Raw genomic sequence first — 9312 nt, 5'->3', positions numbered from 1 at the left:
CCCCATGACTTATTCACTAGAAGCTTGTACCTTATGACCACCTTCATTTTTGCCCACCTCCCACTGCTGGCAACCAACAATCTGTTCTCTGTATCTATGAGTTTGGGTGTTTTTGGTTTGGTTTGGTTTGGTTTTTTTAGATTCCACATATAGGTGAGATCACATGGTATTTGTCTTTCTGTCTGACTTGTTTCACTAAAGCATAATGCCTTCAAGTTCCATCCATGTTGTTGCAAATGGCAGGACTTCCTTCATTTTATGACTGAACAATATTCCAACAATATTCCAATATATATCACATTTTCTTTACCCATTCATCTGTCAGTGGACACTTAGGTTGTTTCCATATCTTGGCAATTGTAAATAATGCTACAATGAACAGTGGGGTGCAGCCCACATACCTTTCTTATGCAGAGCAATTTAGTTCCATCTCAGCCTTCTAGCCCTGGGAACCATAGCCCTAAAGATGCAGGATGGGTGTGGAATTCTGCTACTAAGCAAAATAATGTGCTTTCCATGTAGCTTACTTTCAAGTTACTTAAAAGATATGATAAATAAAAAGGTTTTTAAAAAATCTTTGATGAGGTTGAGAACAGTTCTCATTAGCCTCATTCTCCCACTCTCGATATTATGCTTTATCCTGTACCTTCCAAATGCCTAAGGCTCCCTCATACCAGGCCACTTCCCTTAATTAAATCAAAACCTCCTTAAATGCTACTGCATGCTAGAGGTAAATTGCTAGAGCCAAGAAGCAACCTCAGAGGAGGTTGAGGTTGGGGCTGGGGGAGAAGACATGTAGGAGATTGACAAATTGACAAAGCAAAAGACAGCACAAAAGAATTCATCTCACTTTTCCAGGGTAATAATTATCCATACATTCTTCCTGCCATGGATGCTATATCAGAGTTAGCTGCTGCTGCTTAGCGGCTTAAACAACAACAGCCATTTCTTCTACTCAAGAGTCTATAATTTGGGCAGGATACTCTGTCTCTGCTCATGCAGTGTGAACTGGGAGAGCTCACCCCGGGCTGGAAGATAGTTGGAGGTGCCTCTTGGCCATGGGTTCAGCCAGGGCTTGAGCCTAAGGGCCTGGGCTCCTCTCTACATTAGCTACACCACAGGCTGCTTGGACTGCCTCACAGTATGGTTGCTGGGAGTCCAGGGCAAGCATCTCAAGAGAACGATATGGAAGTGAGTAACATTTTTATGATCTAGCTTCAGAAGTCACATAGCTTCATTTCTTCCGAACTCTCTTGGTTGAGGCAGTGGCAAAGGTCCACCCAGTTTCAAGAGGGAGGGGACACAGACACTGACTCAGTGGAGCGTGGCAAGGCACTTGAAGAACATAAGAGACAAGGGCTATTGTTGCAGCCATCTTTGGAAAATAGAATCTGCCACAGATGCCGTGAGGCACTCTGTGTTTTGCCTTGTGGGGGTCAGAACTGTAGTCCATCTGTTCTCAATAAAGCTCCTCCTGGAGGATTGCAGCAGATTGATGAGTTGCTGCAGCTATCTGCTTCTCATCCCTCTAGACCTGACTGATGAAGATATACTTTTTTTTTTTTTTAATATTTATTTATTTGGCTGAATTTGTGCTGAATTGGGCAATTGGGATTGACATGTATACACTGATGTGTATAAAACTGATGCCTAATAAGAACCTGCAGTATAAAAAAACAAACAAAACAACTAATACTAAACTTTCATTGGGTTATTTGTATGGAAATATGTTAATATAAATGTTTCAGACATTACATGAAATTTCTAAAAATCTTATATTTGTATTTGTATGGAAATATGTATGGAAATATGTTAATATAAATGTTTCAGACATTACATGAAATTTCTAAAAATCTTATATTTGTATTTGTATGGAAATATGTATGGAAATATGTTAATATAAATGTTTCAGACATTACAGGAAACTTCTAAAAATCTTATATGTTCTGGTATAATGTTATAAGTAATAAGCCTAGTTATTACTTTAAAATGTATATCTCAGAAATAACTAATTTTCTTGTCAACTGAATTATTATGAACTTTCATCAAATCTTTAACCATGGTCATTTTTAAGTCTTTTGTCATTTACAGACAGTTCTGGGTGTACTCTGATGATTTTGCAAATATGTTCCTATAAAAGGGTTTCATCTTCAAGAAATTCATGGAAAAGACTCTGACAAGTACAGGTTTCTGGTAACTGACTGTACTGCTGAACTGAATGAATAAGCATTTTCAGAACTCTAATGAAAAACTGATGAACTCATAAAAGTGCTAACAAAAGATCAAGATGAAAAAAAAAATTAATTACATGGGACTGAGTGAACTGATGAGGATGAGTATAATTTTTGTGACTTGCTGTCTGAATTAAAAAAAATAAAAAATCCCACAAGGACTCAGAGGCAAAGAATATACAAATCAATTTTCACTGCAAAGTAAAGGAGCTGTTACAGTGGAGGATTACTGGACTGAATGTCAATATTATGACATAGTATGAGTGTGTTTCATGTTTCGTAATTGCAATCATTGTTGCTTTTGTTGTGGTCATCCATGTACAATGCTTGGTGTCAGTCTATTTATCTCTTGTAAAAATAAAATACAGTGTGTGTGTGTGGAAAAAAATATATATATATTTATTTATTTGGCTGCGCCGGGTCTTAGCTGAGGCGTGCGGGATCTAGTTCCCCGACCAGGGATTGAACCCGGGCCCCCTGCGTTGGGAGCACGGATTCTTAACCACTGGACCACCAGGGAAGTCTCTGAAGATATACTTTTAAAACATTTGATGATTCGTTCAAACTAAGGAACTACTTTTTTCCCCCTAAAACTGAAAACAAAATTATTTCTCCCAGAACAAAAGAAGAATCTTCCCCACGAATTTGCAATTTTCACTGACAGCAAAGATACAAATTTCTGGCAGCTAAAAGATAGCCATTTTTTAAGGTTTCCAGCTTTCAAAAGCATGTAGGTCTAAACTTTGAGAGGCACAATCAAGAAAAGCTAAACACCAATGAATTTAACTGAAGGATATCAAGAAAGGGAAGAAATTCAGGGTAATTTGTTTTCCAGCTTGAGCAGCCAGGTGGAGGAGAGAGCCACTAAGCAAAATGGGGAAGACTGGAGTGGGATGGGAGAAAAGGTTTCGAGAACATTGAAAGCTCTTCTGGGACTTGTTAAGTTTGAGGGGTATAAGGCATCCAAGGGAACGAGTCAAGACAGCGATGTCAAGAGTTTCAGTCAAAGGAGAGACCCAGGGTAGAAATACAAATTTTAGATTCGATGGCACTAAACTGGTGCTTGAATCCATGGCAATGAATGAGACGAGCAAGGAAGAACAGAGAGAGAAGAAGAGGGTTGAGGGCCAGGGCTGAAGAACTCTAAGATTTGGACATTAGTTAGAAAAAGGGAAGGTTAGCAAAACTCAGAAGGAGCAGTTTGTGTGAAGGGAGAGTGAAACCAAGGAATACAGGAGAGTGTTTTGAAAGTGAGAGACCAAATAATATGCAGACACTTGAATTGGGCCACTCAAATGGAGGAGCTTTTTTGGAGAGGGTGTCTCATTTGCAGGGCTGTGGGGAGGGACAGCAAATGATTTCTCCTGTGGATGGCTATGAAAGGGTAACTATCTTGGGGAAATTCAACTGTTGGATCATGCCTTTCCACATTTGGAGGGTGATAAAGGCTAGAATAACAAATGGGGCAGGGAGAGGGAGTGGGGGGGGGACAAGGAGAGGGCTAGACACAAGGAAACTTCCCTTGTGTCCCTCTGAGCCCCAAAATGAACTCAGCTTTATTGCTGTGGCTCACTAACAGTCAAGTCCCAAGGGTTCACTCTATTAATAATGACTTGCAGGAAACTGATGGCTTAGTTATCTGCATTTCTTTAGAAATAAATTATCATTCCGGCATTCTATAGGAAATGGCTGTCATCTCATCCTTGGGTCATTTTGCTTAAGACATGCTGACTTGCATTGCTTTCTCACAGTTTCAGCCAAGAATGTCAGTTCATGGCAGGACGGGAGGTGGGAGATGGAAGGAAGCAGGCTCTGTCCACCCTTCCTGGCAGTGTAATCAGGAATCTCACAAACATGCTGGCATATGAGACTGGAAACCCTTTTCCCAGGTCCTTTTCCAGACAGGATCATGTCTTCTTCATTTCTTTACCCTCCTCAGAGCTTAGCAGATAGCTTTGCACATAGGAAGCACTCCACAAATAGTTCATTCAATAAGTATTTACTGAGTGCCTACTATGTGCCTCTCTGTGCCTCAGTTTATGAACTTATTAAATGGGGATAATATTAGAACCTACCTCACAGGGCTGATGTAAAGATACAATGAATAATATATATAAAGTGTTTAGAAGAGTACCTAACACACAGTAAGCGCCCAAGAAAAGTAAATTACCTTTGTTATCATTCTTGTCATTTGCCAAGCATTATGTGAAGCTCTGGGGACAAAGCAGTTTAAAAAAAAAAAAAAAAAAAGACTATTTCAAGGAGCTTAAATTCAAAAGCTGTTGTAGAATGAATAAATAACATTTACCAACAATTTCTGTAAAGGAATGTTTCCCTTTGTACTTTCTCTAGATCTCTCTACTCACTCCCGCATCTCTACTAATTAGAAACAAAACAAAAACAAAGAAGCAGAAATTTCTTATGAGACTCCCGCATGAGCGATTTCCTTGGAGTGGAAGCGTTTGCTTGGGGAGCTCGGGCACGGGCCAGCCACACTATGAAATTGGAGGGAGCGCCCGGCTCTAGGAGCACCCACAGTGATGGCCTCGGCTCAGCCAATGTCCCCCGAGTGTGCTCTGTGCACAGCCCGGCCCTGGACACGAGAATGGACACCGGGGCGTGGCATCCGCTCTCAGGAGCTCAGAGGGGAGCCCAGCCTGGTCATCCCTGCCTCGACTAAGCTGCCTGCACTGCCAGAATTCACACGTTTTCTACTGTAGGATGAAGTTGCGTTGCCTGTAGTCAACTTGCATGAAGACTGCAGAAATACTGATTCCCAAACCCCACCCTGCATGAAAATACTCCGGGGAGGGGAGGTGGCCTGGGCAGGGAGGGGAGGGGAGGAGGGAGTGGGTGGGAATCTGAACTTCTAACAAAATTACTGGTGACTCCAAGACACACTAAAGTTTGAATATTGTGCTTACTGGGTTTCGCGGGAGCTGGACTCTGCTGTTTATCTGTAGGCTCATATTACCTGCAGGCTTTAACAGCTCGGGTTTACTCCAATTTCTGAGCTCTCAAGCCTTGTATGAATTACATGAGTGTTAGTTATGTTTATACCAACTACTCTGCTTTTGGCTTTTCAAAGCATCTTACTAGATGATAGTTTTTAAATGTCACTTCATTCATCAACATCCAAATAAAAGTACTGTGCTTTAATTTTTTGCAAATGATAAAGATGAATACGTTCACCATCATTCCAATTTCTCACATCTTTCTACAAAAAGAAAAAAATCCTCATAAATAGCTTTGTGCATTTTATTAGTTACCTGTTCATACATAACAAATTTCCCTATACTTCGTGGCTTAAAACAACAATGATCATGTATTGTACCTTGTGTTTTCTGTGAGTCAGGAATTCAGGCAGAATCAATGGGAACAGCTTGCCTTTGCTCCATCATACCTAATCCTCAGTTCAAAGCCTCAAAGGCCAGGATTTGGGACCATCTGAAGTCCATTCTTTCACATGTCTGGTGGTTGATGCTGCCTTATTGGCTGAGGGCCTTGCTGGGACTGTTGGCCAGAGCACCCACATGTGGCTTCTCCATATAGCTTGGTCTTCATCAAAATACGGTGGTGGGTTCCAAGGACAAGCATGGAGGGTGGGGAGATCCTTTGTATGACTGAGCTAAGAAGTCACATGGCATCACTTCCATTGCTGCTCCATTGGTCGGCAGTCACAGGCTTCCACTCAGATTCAAAGAGAGGGAACACACACCCCTACGTGTGAGAATATCAGTCACACAGTCACACTGTAAGAAGAGTGTGTGGGGGCTTCCCTGGTGGCGCAGTGGTTGAGAGTCTGCCTGCTAATGCAGGGGACACGGGTTCGAGCCCTGGTCTGGGAAGATCCCACATGCCACGGAGCAGCTGGGCCCGTGAGCCACAATTGCTGAGCCTGCGCGTCTGGAGCCTGTGCCCCGCGACGGGAGGGGCCGCGATGGAGAGAGGCCCGCGCACCGCGATGAAGAGCGGTCCCCGCACCGCGATGAAGAGTGGCCCCCGCTTGCCGCAACTGGAGAAAGCCCTCGCACGAACCGAAGACCCAACACAGCCAAAAATAAATAAATAAATAAATAAATAAATAAAAATCAACTAAAACTTTAAAAAAAAAAAAAAAAAAAGAAGAGTGTGTGGGGTGGGATAAGCATGAGGAGGGCCATCTTTGAAAAACGCAATCTGCTATATTGCATGTAATTGGTAATAGGAACTTGTGATAAGATACTCCCAGCACATGTTGATACACTTATCCTTGAACACTGACACATAATTAATGAGGTTAGTGATTTAGAAATATATGGCTGAGACTAACTTGGATCCCACCTAGGTTAAGACCCTTCCAGGGTGATATCAGAGCATATTCGCACTTACCACATGGAACTGAAATTGCCCTGCTGTCTGTCTCCCCAGAGAGAGTGACCTGTAGTCAGGGATTGTGTCTTGTTCACTTCTGGATTCCCAGTGCTCTGTGATGCCCAGCTATGTGCCTTGTGCTGTTCACCCCACCAGTTCTGGGTGACCCAAGAAGCTGACCAAGCACATGCCCAGGGACCCAGCGAAACAGGGACACAGAGCGAGAGACAAGAGAAAGAACAAGACGCTTCTAATCATTTATCTAAGATTAAATTTTTTTTGTCAATTAAAATTAAAAATTTTTAATTAAAAATGCATTTGAAATTCAGCACATATAAATGATATGTCATTTCAAATAATAAACATTTATTTTGAACTAGAAATGATAGGACAGGGAAACCATGATCTTTTCAGGGCTCAAGAGCTTGCAAGAGGGACTCCCCTGGTGGCGCAGTAGTTGAGAGTCCGCCTGCCAATGCAGGGAACACGGGTTCGAGCCCTGGTGTGGGAAGATCCCACATGCCGTGGAGCAACTAAGCCCATGCGCCACAACTACTGAGCCTGCGCTCTAGAGCCCACGAGTCACAACTACTGAAGCCCGTGCGCCTAGAGCCCGCGCTCCGCAACAAGAGAAGCCACCACAATGAGAAGCCCACACACCGCAACGAGGAATAGCCCCTGCTCGCTGCTCTAGAGAAAGCCTGAGCACAGCAACGAAGACCCAACACAGCCAAAAATAAATTAATTAATTTTTTTAAAAAAGAAAAAAGCTTGCAAAATTCCACCTGCGACTCTTTTTCTGCTGTGGACTCTTCACCATGGTGCGGTTACCTCCACACCTGTCCATCCCCACAGGTGAGATCCTGTAGAGGGGATGCCGTTCTCGATACTGCTCCAGCCCTTTATTCTCTTCTACCATCACAGACACAGCATTATGGGTGTATTATGCTTTTCTAAAACATCGGTAGCTACTACAAGGAATTACAATGGACAAGAAGAAAAAAAGAAATTATTAAAACGTGTATATAAAACCTATAAAACAAAGCATATAAAATACTTTGAAAGAAAAAGTATAGGTTGTGCATATTTGGGTTTACTTTGTATGTTAGATTTTGTTGGAAACAAAAGTCTTCAAGATAAATTGATAAAATGAAAACAAAAAACAAGGCCAAGAGGAGCGTACACTTATTGTATACAAGAAAAAAACAATATCAAGATGGACATCCTTGTAGTACGTCTACTATCCCTGTAGGATACAAAAGAAACTGGCATCAGTGAACATCTTCATACAAGGGGACAGTGTAACTGGGGGACCAGAGAGGAAAGGAGACTTACTTTTCATGATGCACTCTTTTATAGTTTTGAATTTTGTACCATTTACCTATATTATCCTTTCCAAGTAAATGATACGATATTTAGAAAGAAAAATAATGAAAGCGGTCAGTAAATAATAGTAGAAGAGAAATCGAATTCATTTAATCAGTAGAACCAAACAAGCAAGGCTTTGTCAGCGAGAAAACAGTGCCTGGGTCAACAAGACGCAGAGGAAATACTGGACAGTTTCACTTTCTTGAGATGAGAGGCAAGATGGAAGGCTTGGGGTTGGGGGCGGGGAATTTAGGAGGAATCTGTGCAGAGGTCATACAATGAAACCACATGAGGGAGGTGGTCTAGTGGGGGGATGTATTAACAGAAAGGAATACACAGTACGGAGACCTGACTGGCATGATCAAGGTCTGGGAAAGCTTCTCAAGGAAACTGACAATTGAGTTGAGATCTAGAAGATGATTAGGAATCAACTAGCCAAGAGGGACAGGAAGGGCAGTGCAGGCAGTGAGTGAAAAGAGTAGGTGCAAAGGCACTGTGGGGGGGAGAGCACAGACTCAATTCACCCCAAGTGCCCACACACATGGCTACCCACTGCCACCAGTTTATCCTGATTTAGCAGTCAAGATGTTCAACCCTCCCTCTCTCCAAGAGAAACCCTCCTCCATAGAGCTAAACTGTGGTGGGGAGGTAGTGCCAGTCTGTGTATCAGGGGGAAGGCATTTGATATAAATTGCATGGAGCCTGGGATTTCCTCTATTTGTTCACTGGTATATCTAGTATTATTACCTCCATTAGAAACTAAAGCACAGGTAAGAGAATCCCCTTGTCTGTCCAAGATTACACAGTTAGTGAGTACAGGGTATTTTTGGGTGCTCATTCAGGTATGCAGGTATGGTTTCATCCAGGCTCTGGCTCCAATTCCCTTGGCTCTACTCAATCCTCCCCCATTGGTATTCTCTCTGCACCTCAGAAAAACTGATGGAGAAGCTTTGTGCTAAAGAGCCAACAAACGAGCATTTAAATAATATCCCTGGAGACTTATAGTTAAAACCAAGAGACTGGGGACTTCCCCAGTGAAGCAGGGGATAATACTCTGCGCTCCCAATGCAGGGAGCCCGGTTTCAATCCCTGGTCAGGGAACTAGATCCCACATGCATGCTGCAACTAAAAGTTCACATGCCACAACTAAGGAGCCCACGTGCCGCAACTAAGGAGCCCACCTGCCACAACTAAGACCTGGTGCAACCAAATAAATAAATATTAAAAAAAAGAAAAAAGAAACATTAGTTCATTAATTTTAAAAAAAATAAAAAATAAAACCAAGAGACTGGGAAGAGGGTCATCAGCAGAAAGGAGAGAGTTCAGTGAATTTCTAGATGTAAACTAGGTGGAGAAATGG

This window comes from Balaenoptera acutorostrata, chromosome 5 (assembly GCF_949987535.1).
Source record: "Balaenoptera acutorostrata chromosome 5, mBalAcu1.1, whole genome shotgun sequence".
Classification (NCBI taxonomy): domain Eukaryota; kingdom Metazoa; phylum Chordata; class Mammalia; order Artiodactyla; family Balaenopteridae; genus Balaenoptera; species Balaenoptera acutorostrata.
This window is presented reverse-complemented; position numbering follows the sequence as displayed.